The sequence below is a fragment of the Ahaetulla prasina genome, chromosome 5 (assembly GCF_028640845.1).
Source record: "Ahaetulla prasina isolate Xishuangbanna chromosome 5, ASM2864084v1, whole genome shotgun sequence".
Classification (NCBI taxonomy): domain Eukaryota; kingdom Metazoa; phylum Chordata; class Lepidosauria; order Squamata; family Colubridae; genus Ahaetulla; species Ahaetulla prasina.
The window spans coordinates 86,296,407-86,311,491 of record NC_080543.1 but is presented as its reverse complement, the minus strand read 5'-3'; the positions used below and the strand labels follow the sequence as shown (position 1 = coordinate 86,311,491).

General features: G+C 40.5%; 1 protein-coding gene across 6 annotated transcripts in view; it reads right to left on the bottom strand.

Moving 5' to 3' along the window:
• ARHGAP6 (Rho GTPase activating protein 6) overlaps positions 1–15,085 on the bottom strand; it is a 296,071-nt gene that overhangs the window by 237,444 nt on the left and 43,542 nt on the right. Inside the window, exon 1 of one of the 6 annotated variants that reach the window (XM_058184510.1) lies at positions 6,365–6,385. The exons of the other annotated variants lie outside the window; for them this stretch is intronic. The gene's annotated coding sequence lies outside the window, so the exon portion shown is untranslated. Of the gene's footprint in view, positions 1–6,364; positions 6,386–15,085 lie in introns of those variants that run through there. 6 annotated transcript variants of the gene reach the window in all.

Here is a 15,085-nt window from a genome sequence, read left to right as displayed (position 1 = left end):
GAACTTGACAAAATGTTATTACTTACACTGCATATACAATACACTCTCTTTTCAAATATAGCATATTTAATTCCTACACAAAAAGCATGTGCCTGTGGGAGACAGATAGCCTAAACTTCCTGAAGTTCACTATTCTATTATATATATGTAAATCACTACAGTATTTCTATCAGGTATTGATGTCTGAAACATTCATTGACCAATCTTGAACTGCAGTCACACAATATATATGTCTGTTTGTGTTTGTCTATGCATGCGTGCAATAGATTAATAATGTAGTCATTATTAATGAAGTACTAAAGGAGGTCAAGTGTTTTTTTCTAAATACTCTATAGAAACACAAACCAGTAGATTGTACTATAAAAAGGAGTCCCTGTGGATTTTACGCCGCTGGTCATTGCCAACTATAGGGGGCAATGCGTGTTTCTGTTACAAGACCACTGAGCCAGTCCTGTCAGAAGACATTTCTGTGATCATGACATTATGGAGCACTGTTACCTTCCCACCAAAGTGGTACCTATTAATCTACTCACATTTGCATGTTTTCGAACTGCTAGGTTGGCAGGAGCTGGCGTGAGGATGGGAGCTCATCTTGTTGCACAGGGCTCAGGTCTTAAACCTGGGCTGACAGTTTTCCAGTCTTAACTGCTGATATAATATAATGTCATGTCATGCATATATACTACCTGTTCACTCTTCTATCTATTCATTTTGTTTCTCTATTCATTCTTGTCTTTTTTTCAGTCTATTTCCTGCATTCATCTACTTTATCTTTTCCTGTCATTGTTAGAGTATGCAGTAGATAATGACATATTAAAACTGGAATTGCCATTGCAAAATGATTCAGTTATAATGCACAATATCACAGTACTACGTAATTTAGTAATAGCTGTTCTGGAAATCCCAGTTGCCATCACTAACCAGGGAGCATGGGTCATTAAGCAAGAACTTCACATGACTGCAACTTGTGACTTATTGCCAACTTTCTATTTGACTTTGCTTGTGGGAAGCAAGCACAGAATGTCAGAAATTGTGATTATGTGACCATGTGACACTATAATGTCATAATTATGAGTCAGGTGCCAAGCTCCAGACTGTGATCACTCAACCACGGAGATGCTGTGACAGCCAGAACTCCAAGGACCTGTCATAGTTCCCTATCATTCACCTCCATCATAACTTTGAAAGATCGTTGAAGGAATGGATATACGTTAAATATCATCTATACTTTGCTACAATACAACCAAAGACAAAATGTTCTAAATTAGATTTCATGAACAATCCTTTAATATGACAGTCATCAAAATATATGCTCCAACAACTGATGTGGAAGCTGATGTTCATGAGTTATATGATGACATTCAAATTAAAATTGACAGAACACGTGTCGGAAACGTGTCTTAAAACTGACAGAACACGGATGTAAACAAGTGTTTAAATCCAACCCCTCTGTAGTTCTTTACTACGAATTCGGAATCCGGTGCCTCCTCCCCAGGTGAGTGGGTGGCCAGGAGGTCAGGTATTTCCACACTCCCGTCAGGGCGCTGCTTGTATGGTGTGCAGTTGTGCCGAACTGATCGCTCACACCTGCTCAGATAGCTCAAATCCTGGCCTCCCGGCTACCCACTCACCATTTCTGACAAATGGCATTCCAGTCTCTTGTTGAAAGCTTCTAGTGATGAAGCTCCCACAACTTCTGAAGGCAAACTGATCCGGTGGTTGATTCTTCTGTTGGAAAAAAATTCCTTAATTCAACTCCTGATGGCTTTGTAGACCACCCCTTACAGTGTTCTATGGAACAAGATGACTCTTCCATTTCCGACCACTCTCTAGTGGATTCCCATTCTAATATTAACCAGGCTTGGCCCTGTTTAGCTTTAGAGGTCAGATCACAGAAATAGCTTCAGTCCCAAATAACACCAGCAGCAACGCTTCTGATGGGGATCTCGAAGGCAGGGAAATCTAGTAGATCTCTACTTCTGATCCACGTCAGACACCCAGTTTGCTAGGCTCAGAATGTTACATGCTGGCACTGTTGTCTTGTCTGCACTGCAGCTGTAAACTAGATCAGGGGTGAAATGCTACTGGTTCAGGCCGGTTTATCCGAACTGGTAGTAAAAAATATTTTTAAAAAAAGTTCCGACGATCAGCTGAGTGACCCATGATTGTCGGAACTTTTTTTTTTTTTACTTTTTTAGCATTATTTTTACTACTGGCTCAGATGAATATTAGTAAAAAATAGTAAAAAAAAAAAAGGCTCCAATGATCACAGCTGTGCCACATGATCATCAGAGCCTTTTTTTTACTTTTTAAAGCATTTTTTTACTACCTATTCATCTGAGCCAGTAATAAAAAAAAATGCATTTAAAAGGTAAAAAGAAAGATTCCGACGTTCGCACACCTCAGCTGTGATCTTCAGAGCCTTTTTTAAACTTTTTAAAAGCATTTTTTACAACCTGTTTTCCCGAGCCGGTAGTAAAAAAATGATTTTAAAAAGTAAAAAAAGGCTGCGATGATCACAGGGGTGGGGAGGGTCCATTTTTGCTTCCAGCAAGTTTCCCTGAAGCATGCTAGACCAAAAACAGGGGGTCTAGGCCAAAAATGGGGGGGAGGGTCCGTATTTGCTCCCAGCAGACTTCGCTGAAGCCTGCTAGGCCAAAACTGGGGGGTGGGGGGGTCTGTTTTTTGAAAGAGAGAGAGAGGGAGGGAGGGAGGGAGGGAGGGAGGGAGGGAAAAAGGAGAGGAAGGACGGACTACAAACCTGGCACTAGATGCAGCTTCAGAGGATAATCCAAGGCTGGAAGGGACCTGGAGGTCATCTAGTCCAACCCTGCTCCAGCAGGATATTGTTAGTGAGTTTCTGTCTTTTGATCCCCTGGTCACATGGTTCTATAGCCAAGCCCACCCATTCACATGACTCACCACCACCAAGCCATGCCCACAGAACTGGTAGAAAAGAAATTTAGATTTCTTTCTAAATCTGCAAGGCAGGTGGGTGAGGCAGGAGGATGGTGCAGAGGGGGGTGTAAGGGAAGCTGGTTTTGGGAGAAGTGGATTGGCCACCGCCAGGGTCTGGGAAGGATTTCTCTCCCTTCAAGGTTGCAGCCATTGGGTGGGAAAGGAGCGGTGCCTGGCTGGGTATGCCGAGCGCGTTAGGGGGGAGGTGCAGTCCAGTTGCAGCTTAAGTACCTGGAGCTTGAAACTGCAACTCTGCATATGTCCCATGCATTTCCCAGCTGGAGTTCTCCATGCAAAAAGATGTTTGCAGCATGGAACCATTGCATTGTTCAAAAGCAGCCTGGCCACCTAGTAAATTGGAAGACTTTGCAAAAGCACCTTTCTTTTCTCGGCAATTGGCTCTCATAAACATATAACTGCCTAAAAGTCTGTAGAGGTTCTCAGTCATCTAGGTCATGGTTTTGAAGCCTTCCATGTTGTGCTTATTTCGAAGGCCAAGCGAGGAGTGGCTGGGAGGGGAGGGGCAAGGCTTCAGCCAGTTCACCAATTTGCACATAAGGTTAGCTACCAATTCTCCCAAACCGGTGAGAACCAGCTGAATACCATCACTGCATTTTGCCCAAATTTACTGGGTGGGCAGAAATTATTGGAGATGTTATTAGTTCGGATTTTATCATCTTGCTGCTGCCTAGTTTATGTTTTTATTTTGGATTTTATTATATTTTTATTCAAATTAAATTTTAGTGTGTTTTATTGAAAACCACCCAGAGAGTTTTGGATAAAAATACAGAAAGCATCTACAATATTATTTTATCAGGAAATATCTCACAATTTCACTAAATAAATATATTTTCTTGTGGATTACTCTTCCATTAAAGGTTAACTTTCTTCCTGCTCAATTGGGATATTCCAGAATCAGGATAAAATGCAGCTCATCTAGAACACTTTTTAATTAATTAAAAGTACTATTGGAACTTCTAATATATTATTCTGGTTTTCAGTTAATAATGAATGTTTTTAATTCTTGACAATATTACTTTATTATTTTTACTGCAGATATTGTATAGAAATAAAATAAATAAGTGAAATTAACATATACAACTAAAAATATAGCAAAAATCCTGCCAAATGTTATGTACAATGGAAAATATCAAAGCTTATTACTGTCCTGTTTCAGGCCAAACACATACAAAGATATATTTTGTTCTCTTTCCTAAATGAAATTTGCCAGCTCATACACATTTGTAGTATAGAGACATGCCTACCCCCAAAGAAAATCAGGCAAATAGCACAAGTATAAAAAATGGAAAGAGGGATACATAACCAGCGGTGGGATTCAAAATTTTTAACAACCAGTTCTGTGGGCGTGGCTTATTTTGGGGCGTGGCTTGGTGATGTGACTGGGTGGGTGTGGGTTGCTGGTCATGTGACTGGGTGGGTGTGGCTATCAGGTCATGTGACCAGGTGGCCGTGGCTATGTGCATAGGGATTACTCAGAGGGCTAAAAAAAGTCATTTCTGACGGGTCCTCGCACTTTTGTCCGGTCCTCGCACTTATAACCATCCTCACATTTATGCCCGTTGCAGCATTCTTAACAACTGTGTCACTCATTTCACAACTGCTTCTCTTCACCACGGTGAAAAGATAGGGCACAAAACGTAAAATGTGAGACAGGTGTAAGTGCGAGGACCGGTCAAAAGTACCTTTTTCAGCCCTCTAAGTAGTCCCTATGCACATAGGGATTACCCAGAGGGCTGAAAAAAGTTATTTCTGACAGGTCCTCACACTTTTGACCGGTCCTCATACTTATGAACAGTCATCATTTATGCCTGTTGCAGCATTCTTAACAACCATGTCACTCATTTCACAACTGCGGTGCTTCATGTGACCAGGTGGGCATGGCCAGATGGTGATGTGACATAGCTTCTTTGCCCTAATGACAGTTTGTTGCAACGGTCGTAAGTGTGAAAAATAGTCATAAGTCACTTTTTCAGTGCCATTGTAACTGTTGTAAGTCAAGGATTACCTGTTCAAAAATACAAAAAGCTGCCCTAAATACCAATCATTAGATTAGAAATACCTGCAAACTGGAAATACAAATCAGGCAGGGTGCCAGAGCACCTTGAGGAATTAAAGTAGTTAAAATGCAATGGTAACTATCAGCAGCCAACTCTTGCTCATAAAGTGAAACCCTTTAGCAGAGAGGTCATTTAAGCTCTCCAGAATGAAGCAAAGGACAAAAGGAGTATCTACCAATTACCAGAACAAATAGATACAGGAACTAGTCAGATATCCGAAACAGTTTCTTTCAGGAACAGAGATTAACGTTTTTCCTTCCAAACAAAGCTGAATAGGGAAAATTATCTCATCACCAAGCACAGAATTAAACTTTACCAAAAACCAGTTTTAGACCAAAAGTCAGAAAGGGTAGGTAAACTTACGTTTGAATGTCAATCTTTCTAGTTAGCCAATAAGCCTTGCTGAATGTCACTCAGCTTGGTTCCTTGTCATTAAAAGCTTCTGCTTCGTTATTCAATTATTTCTTCAAAGAGCTGATCATTGCATCCTGGCTGGATGAACTCCAACAGAGGAGTATTTCCTCCCAACAGAGGTTTAAAAAGCTTAAAACAACCCTTCCCCTTTAAGAAAATCAAAAAAAAAGAAAAAAAAAACTCTGAGAAGCTCCGGAACCCGAAGTACTGCCAAGAATGTAATAAGGGTTAACAGAGAGGCAGTTTCGGTAAGCAGGGCAATAAAGATTAGGCTAGAAAACAACACAGAAAATTGTAATTCTTTACAGGATTAAGCCCGTAAAGTGAAAACAAAAACAAAAGGAGATTTCTTTTAACAACCGGTTCTCTGAACTGCTTAACTACTTAACAACCGGTTCTAATGAACCGGTGAGAACCGGTAGAATCCCACCACTGTACATAACTAAGGCAGAATACTAGCAGATAGCCTGAATCTGCAAAGATGAAATCAGGAAAGCTAAGACTCAAAATGAACAAAGACTTGCAATAAAAATAAAGCATAATTTAAAAAAAGTTCCTTTCAACATGTAAATAACAAGAAAAAAGTCAAGGCAACAGTAGGTGCACAAAAGAGAGAAGATGACAAGGAAGTAACAGGCAGCAGGGAGAAAGCAGAGCTGTTTAACTCATTCTTTGCATCAGTCTTCATGCAAAAAGAAACTATAGCCCAACTTACCAAGAACCTAACAGTAAAAGACAAACTAGAAATAAAAATTTAAAAAAACAAGAAAATAGTTAGAAAACATGTATCTGATCTTGATATAAATCACTGCGACCTGATGGTTTACATCCCAAAGTTCTGAAGGAGCTGGCAGATGTAATCTCAGAATCATTGTACCATATCTTTCAAAAATCCTGAAACACCAGGGAATTACCTGAGGACTGGAAAACAGCTGATGTAGTTCCCATCTTCAAAAAAAAAAGGAAAAAACAGACCCAGGAAACTACAGACCAATCAGCCTAATATCAATACCTGAAAAGATAATAAAAAAAAACCAGATCTGTGAACATTTATTTATTTATTTATTTATTTTATTTTATTTTATTTTATTTTATCGAATACATATTAAATAATATATATAAGTATGACTTGAATACATAAAATGAATACAATTAAAGAGAACATTAGGACAGGGACGGTAGGCACGCTGGTGCTCTTATGCACGCCCCTTACAAACCTCTTAGGAATGGGGTGAGGTCAACAGTAGACAATCTTAGGTTAAAGTTTTGGGGATTTTGGGATGAGACCACAGAGTCTGGTAGTGCATTCCAGGCATTAACAACTCTGTTACTGAAGTCATATTTTCTGCAATCGAGATTGGAGCGGTTCACTTTAAGTTTGAATCTATTGTGTGCTCGTGTATTATCGTGGTTGAAGCTGAAGTAGTCATTGACAGGAAGGACATTGTAGCAGATGATTTTATGACCTATGCTCAGGTCATACCGAAGGTGGTGTAGTTCTAAATTTTCTAAACCCAGAATTTCAAATCTGTTGGCATAAGGTATTTTGTTGCAAGCAGAGGAGTGCAGGACTCTTCTTGTAAAATATTTCTGGACACGCTCAATTGTATTAATGTCCGATATGCAGTGTGGGTTCCACAGATGAGCTGTATTCGAGAATTGGTCTAGCAAATGGTTTGTATGCTCTGGTTAGTAGTGTAATCTTACCAGAGAAGAAGCTACGTAAGATTAGGTTTACAACTCTTAATGCCTTTTTGGCGATGTTGTTACAGTGGGCTTTGGCACTTAGATCATTTGATATGACTACTCCCAGGTCCTTAACAGAGTGAGGGTCATCTACAAGGTCATGCCCACCTAGCTTGTATTTTTTTTTTTAATTGAAAAAGTTTTTAAAAAACAAAAACATTTCCCTTTTCCCCCTCCTCCCAGAAAACCCCTTCCCCTCCTTCCCCCGGCTTCCGGGTCAATCACAAGGTATTGTTATACATAAACCAAACATAGAATAAAAATTTCCCTTCCAATCCAATTAACCTCATCCAAAGCTTTTCATCTCCCAACCCCCTCCCCATTACATAAAATAACTTCCTAATTATTCAAAGGCAATCTGATATTTCTTAATCTGATATCTGTTTTGTAGATAATCAATCCATTTTTTCCATTCAATTAAATATCTTTCCTGCGTATTGTCTTTTAAAAAAGCTGAGATTTTAGCCATCTCAGCCAAATTAATGACTTTCAGTATCCATTCTTCTATTGTAGGTACCTCTTCTTTCTTCCAGTATTGTCCAATCAACAGTCTTGCTGCTGTTATTAAATTCAGAATCAGTTTAGTCTCAATCCCTGTACAATCCGTTATAATTCCCAAAAGGAAAAATTGTGGCAGGAACTTTATCTTCTTCTTCAGTACATTTTGAATAATCCACCAAATTCTTATCCAAAAGGCCTTAATTTTCTTGCAAGTCCACCAAATATGAAAATATGTAGCCATCACAATCACACCTCCAACATTTCGCTTGGATATTAGGATACATACATGATAATTTTTGGGATCTAAGTGCCATCTATAAAACATCTTATAAAAATTTTCCTTAAATTCTGTGCTTGTGTAAACTTAACATTTCTAACCCAGATTTTCTCCCATGTTTCCAACATTATTGGTTCCTGAATATTCTGTGCCCATTTTATCATACAGTCCTTTACCAAATCCTTTTCCGAATCTATTTCAAGCAACACATTATACAATCTCTTTATATGCTCCTGGGTCTGATTTCTAATTTGCTTTATTAAATTTTCCTCCCTTTGCATTATACCAATCTTTTGATCTTCTTTCCATCTAGCACTTATTTGCCCATATTGAAACCAAGTATAATTCCTCCCTTCTTCATTTAATACCTGTAATGATTTTAATTGCAATCTACCTCCTTCAGCATACAAAAGTTCTTTATAAGTAATCATTTCCTGTTTCTGTTCTATATTTATATTCTCTATTGCATGTCTGGGGCTCGCCCATATAGGAATCTTGTAATCTAATTTATAAGAATATTTTTTCCAGACCCGCAAAAGAGCACTTCTCAACACATGATTCTTAAAAGCCCTATCCACTTTTTTTTCATAAAATAAATACGCATGCCATCACCTAGCTTGTATTTTGTGTTCTGATTCTTTTTGCCAATACGTAAAACAGAGCATTTGCTGGTTGAGATTTGGAGTTGCCAATTTTTTGACCATTCCAACACAAAGTCAAGGTCTTTTTGAAGGGTAGCAGCATTGTTGATAAGTGTTAAATAGTTTAACATCATCGGCGAAGAGAATGCAGTTACTTATAATATAATCACAAAGGTCATTTATGTATAATATGAAGAGTGTTGGTTCTAGAACACTGCCTTGGGGGACACCGCTATTGACAGGTGCATGATTTGATAGGGCGCTGTCTATTTTGACCACTTGTTGTCTGTTTGACAGGAACGCAATTATCCAATTATGGAGGGGTCCAGAGATGCCATAGGATTTTAGTTTTAGAAGTAGTTTGTCATGTACTATTGAATCAAAGGCTTTACAGAAGTCTATGTAAATTGCATCTATTGCTTTGCCCTGATCAAGATTTGTAGTCCATATGTTTTTGCAGTGTAGAAGTTGTAGATTACAGGATAATTTTTTTCTGAAACCAAATTGTTTATTAGAGAGTAGGTTGTTTGTTTCTAGGTGGAGGGTAATGGATTGGTTGATGATTGATTCCATTACTTTGCAGGTGATGCAGCATAAAGAGATTGGTCTGTAATTTTCAACTAGGCTGGAGTCTCCCTTTTTGAAGACAGGAATGTCCGTGGGTAGTGACTATAGATTGGGAAGGGAGCCGGTCCTGAAAGATTTTTCAAAGATTATATGCTTAGGGGTTCTGCTATAACAGTGGAAAGCTTTTTTAAGAAGTATGCACTAGTCCATCAGGTCCAATAGATAGAGATGGTTTCAGTCTACGTAGTGCCTTTTCAACATTATCTTCTGTGAAATCTATTTGTGTTAGATCGTTGTAGTCATTATTGGTACGACTAGGGAATTGCTGTTAACAAAGACTGAGCCGAAGAATGTGTTAAAAAGGTTTGTTTTAACTGCTTCATCATTGCATTCTTTACCGTTAGATCCTTTTAGGGGTGGAATGGATATAAATACAAATAAAGTTATAACTAGAAGCCAGCATGGGTTTGTTAAAAATAGATCATGCCAAACCAATCTTAATTCATTCTTTGACAAAGTGACTAAATTAATAGACCAGTGAACTGCTGTGGTCATACTTAACCTTCAGCAAGGCATTTGACAAAGTAGACTGCAACCTACTTCTTGAAAAGCTAGAAAAATGTGGGATAGACAACATCACCACCAGATGGATTTGTAACTGGCTGACAATGAGTTGTTCTTAATGGTACTAAATCTACATGGAGAGAAATAAGCAGAGGGGTGCCATAGGGTTCTGTCTTAGGCCTAGTACTCTTCAATATCTTCATAAATGACTTTTGTGAGCGAATAGAAGAGGAACACATTAAATTTGCAGATGACACTAAACTGGCAGAAATAGCCAACATCCCCAAAGACAAGCTCAGGATCCAAAAAGATCTTGACAGATTTGAAGAATGGACCCTATCAACAACATGAAAAGCAAAGTTTTACACTTAGGCAGAAAAAATGAAAGATACAAGTACAGATTAGGCAAAACCTGGCTCAAAAACAGTAACCATGAGAGGGACCTTGGAGTCCTAGTGGACGATCATTTAAGTATGAGCCAGCAGTGTGTAGCAGCAGCCAAAAAAGCTAATACTAATAATATGGTTGTATAAACAGAGGCCTAGAATCAAAATCACAGGAAGTATTAATACGACTTTATAAAGCCTTAGTACGACCACACCTGGAATACTACATCCAGTTTTGGTCACATTACAAAAAAGATGTTGAGACTTTGGAAAAAGTGCAAAGAAGAGCACCTAAGATGATTAAAGTCCTGGAGAATAAACATATGAAGAATGATTGCGCGATTTGGGTTTGGCTAGTCTAATGAAAAGAAAGTTTTAGTGACACCTTCACTCTACTCTTTGCATCCCACCAAGGTCTTGCATTGGGAGAGGGTAGTAAATCCACATGATCATCTCATCTTAAGAGAGCAATGGTGGCCGTGCATGCTGGTTGCTGGCCTGATTTCCTCTGCCTGTTCAGATGGCAGTCTGCCTGGTGGCACTGGAGCTGGCTGCTTGTTTTCTGCTGGCACTTCTGGAGCTGACTGTTCATTGATCTCCTCCTCTGATGCCAAATCTGAGCCCACCATGACACTTACAATACATTAAATAAGATAACTTATGAAATTTTAATTGCTCATATAACTAACTTAATGCATTTTAAAAGAGAGAGCAATCGGGTAGGCTTTCATAATGATTATCTGATAATCACTAAATCAAAATTAAAAATCATGTATTTTGGAAAATGACATCAAAACCTTAGATCAGGGGTGTCAAACTCAAGGCCCGTGGGCTGGATCCAGCTCATGGGGTGCTTAGATCTGGCCCACAGGGCCACCCTAGAAACAGTTAAGGACCAGCCTGTGGTGCCTCTGCCAGCAAAAACAGACCTCAGGGGGCTACATGTGGCCTCCCAAGCTCCATTTTTGGCAGCAACGGCCTTCTGCAGCCTGAGCTCCGTTTTCGCTGGCAGAGGTCTTCAGGAGGCTGTCACAACACATGTGACATCGAATTGGCCACATCCACCTGGCCCCCTAGGTCAAACACAATCCTGATGCGGCCCTCAATGAAATCTAGTTTTTGACACTCCTGCCACTGGGCTCCAGCCTCACCCTCACAATAGTTGATTATAGTTTTTGAAACCAAGTAAGTTTTTTCTAGAGCTCTGGATGAGGTCATGCTCCTTCAAATGGAACTGGTTCACAAGTTGGTGTTCTCAAGTTGGGGGTTGTGGTCAGCAGTGCTATTAAACAACTACATCTTGTTGTGTCTTTTTCTTTTTTTTTGGAGCAAGAGGCATTGCACACAATCATGTCATTTTGTGATTAGTCTATTATAAGGGTATCAAACTCAAGACCCACGGGTTGCTTACATCTGGTCCATGGGGCCGCCCCAGAAACAGCGAAGGACTGGCCTGCAGTGCCTCTGCCAATGAAAATGGAGCTCAGGAGGGCTGCATGTGGCCCTTCCAATCTCCATTTTCAGCTGTGGTGGCCTCCTGCAACCCTCTGCCAGCGAAAATAGCACGTCCACCCTGGCCAGCCCCACCGCAAGGTCAAACATAACCCTGATGCGACCCTCAATGAAAACAAGTTTGACATCCCTGCCTTAGATGGATATTACATGGTGAGCCAATAGACAAGTCAATACCCTTCTATTTAGGAGGAATCTTCTCTGAGATTTGATCATGGCTCCCTCATCATCAAAAGAGCTCACTCAGAATGAGGGCACATATGAATTCATTGTTAAAATTAATAAATCACTGCTATCCACGTTCCTTAGTCCTAATTATTAAGGTATACATAGCCAAGGTTATCCTTGTGTTCTTATATGGAGCTGAAGTTTAGGGCTTTATCATGTATCATTATTAGAACAAATATAATCACAGCATTTGGGAAGAATTTTGGGACTAGATAAAAAAGATTTCAGCTGCTGCACTTAGAGCAAAACTGGGAACTAATACAATTTATGTCTAAAACCAAGATATACAATATACAATTATTAGTGCAAAATATGAAAATCGATGGACTCGCAAAATTGTGTCAGATAGAACAGACTAAAACTCAATTAGAATTTTCTTGGATTGTACAGCAGATAAATTATATCAGGAGATGTGGTTTCCCAGGTTTTTTTTATCCAATTGTCCCTTGAAAACAAATTAAAAAGATTGCTGCAAGAGGATTTTGGATGTAGGAGCTGAAAGAGTCATAGTTACTCTTATTAAGACCAGCACATTGAAAATAAATGAGACACTATAAATGTACCTTCCCAATTGCCAAATACTTAACACAGAAATATTCAAGTATCTTAGTAGTGTGTTTACTCAAATGAAATTTCACTTGATGGACACAATGATTAAATATTGTGCTTGACCAAATTTCTTATAAAGAACATACTTGTACTTGTGGAGCCCCAGATATAGAACATGTATTATTTGAATGTCAACTTTACAGGAAAAAGAGAGATCAATATTTAGGGTTTTAGTGGTAGGTTTCAAAATTTTTAACTACTGGTTCTGTGGGCATGGCTTGGTGGTCATGTGACTGAGTGGACATGGCCAACTTCACGTCACTCATGGCCCCGGCCACTCAGTCACATGACCACTCCACCCAGCCATGCCCACAGAAAAAGGTAGGAAATTTTTTTGAATTTCTACCTATCTACTTATTTTCTGCCCAGGCCTGGCCTAATCTATCAAAGGCCTCCTCCTGCATGCCACCCCACTCTCCCTTCGCCAGTTGCACGCCTCGCCCCGTTTCCCCTCCTTCAGCAGCCACGGCCCTAGCACCACTTCCTCCCCCACCATCGCCTCTTTCTTCGGGCTGCTTACTTTCCTCCCGCAGTGGCTGGTCTGTAGTTCGGAAGGCAAGCTGACCTCTGGTAGTTTTCGGTGGCCTCCTGCCAGCCACCGCTGCTGGAAGCAGCTGGCAACGAGTAGGCGTCTGGGAGGCTTCTCGCAGTCGCATCGAAAAAGAAAAAGCCCCCAAGGCCACAACACAGCAAGCAATGGGATGCATCCGTCTAAGCATGATGCAGCAGGCAATAGGATGTGATGGCAGCGGCTTTTTCGGTGACCTCTGGTAGTTTTCAGTGGCCTGTGGTCATCTGCCACAGCCATAAAGAGGGTCTCAAATATGTGGCAGCTGGCCGCAGAAAACTACCAGAGATCACCGAAAAAGCCACTGCTGTCACCGCCCTGTTCCTTGCACCAGCTGTGCATGTGCATCCCATTGCCTGCTGTGTCGTGCTCAGATTGAGATGGAATGCGTCAGTCCAAGTGTAATGCAGCAGGCAATGAGATGCGACAGCAGCAGCTTTTTCGGTGACCTCCGCTAGTTTTCGGTGGCCTGCTTTTTCTTTTTCAATGCTACTGCGAGAAGTCTTCCAACTGCCACCTCTTTGCCAGCTGCTTCCCAGCAGTCGTACAGATGAGCGGGGCAAACGAGCGGCGACAGGGCTACGGGTTCGGGGCATGGCCAGCCAGGGGTCGCTACCAGTTCGGTGACCCAGGCCAAATTACTACTACTGGTCTGCCCGAACTGGTGCAAACTGGTAGAAAGCCACCACTGATCTAGAGAGATTTACATGAATGGCCTATTAGGATTCTCACATTAAGACAACGTATTTCATATGCAGTCAGAACCTCAAAATTTCAAATAGTATGGCCCTTTATCTGAACAAAACAGATCATTTGAAAACTGCATATGTAGATCTGACTGTGATAAATTGTAGAGGTGCCCCAGAAATATGAATGCATATTCTTTTAGCTATGCCTTTTACTCTAGCTTGTATTATACAGTCTTTAATTGTACTGTAGTTTATACTATTATTTTTTATATAACCTAATGGCTAATCAATAAAGTACAGGTAATTCTTGCTTAACAACAATAATTGGAACTGTAATGTCCATCACTAAGCTTTGTGGTTTTAAAGCATGATGTCATGTGACCAAGCCTGGCAGCAATCCTGGCAGTCCTGGTTGCTATTGTTAAGCAAGGATAATGTGTCATTTTAAGTGAGGACCTACTCACAATTTTCTGCAGATTTCCAACAAGCCAATCAATAGGGAAATTGGCAAGAAGTTACAAGTCCCAGGTTGCTCCCAAGTCCCTCCAGTGGGCAGGTAAGCAGCTTCTGCTGGGTGGAAAAGAGTACACAGTTGGCCCATGAGGCATGGCCCAAGTAGATGAGGGCCAAGGATGGCTTCTGCCAGGTCATGAAGACTTACCAGAGTGACTTGTGACCTTCCTTGCTGGCTTCCCCATTGTTATTGCTGTGGGAAGCTGGCAGGGAAAATCACAAATGGTGATCACATGACTGCAAGTTGTCATAGGGTACCCGCCAGTTACTAAACACCCAGTTTGTGATCATGCGACCACAGGGTTTTTGAGTGGCCAGAACTTCAAACCGGGTTTATTTATTTATTTATTTATTATTTAGATTTTTATACCGCCCTTCTCCCGAAGGACTCAGGGCGGTATACAGCCAGATTAAAACAATAATATACAGAATTAAAATAACAATTAAAATACATATTCAAAGATGGCTGCAAATTAAAACCGTCAAATTGACCTATACTAAAATACCCCAATCTAAAATTATAAAAATCCAGAAATTTGAAAATTTAAAATCAAGCCAGTCCCGCTTGGATAAACAGATATGTTTTCAATTCACGGCGAAAGGTCCGAAGGTCAGGTAATTGGCGTAAACCGGGGGGAAGCTCGTTCCAGAGGGTAGGTGCTCCAACAGAGAAGGCCCTTCTCCTGGGGGCCGCCAGCCGACATTGTTTGGCGGATGGCACCCTGAGAAGACCCTCTCTGTGTGAGCATACGGGTCGATGGGAGGCATAAGGTAACAGCAGGCGGTCCCGTAAGTACCGGGGCCCTAAGCCATGGAGCGCTTTAAAGGTGGTAA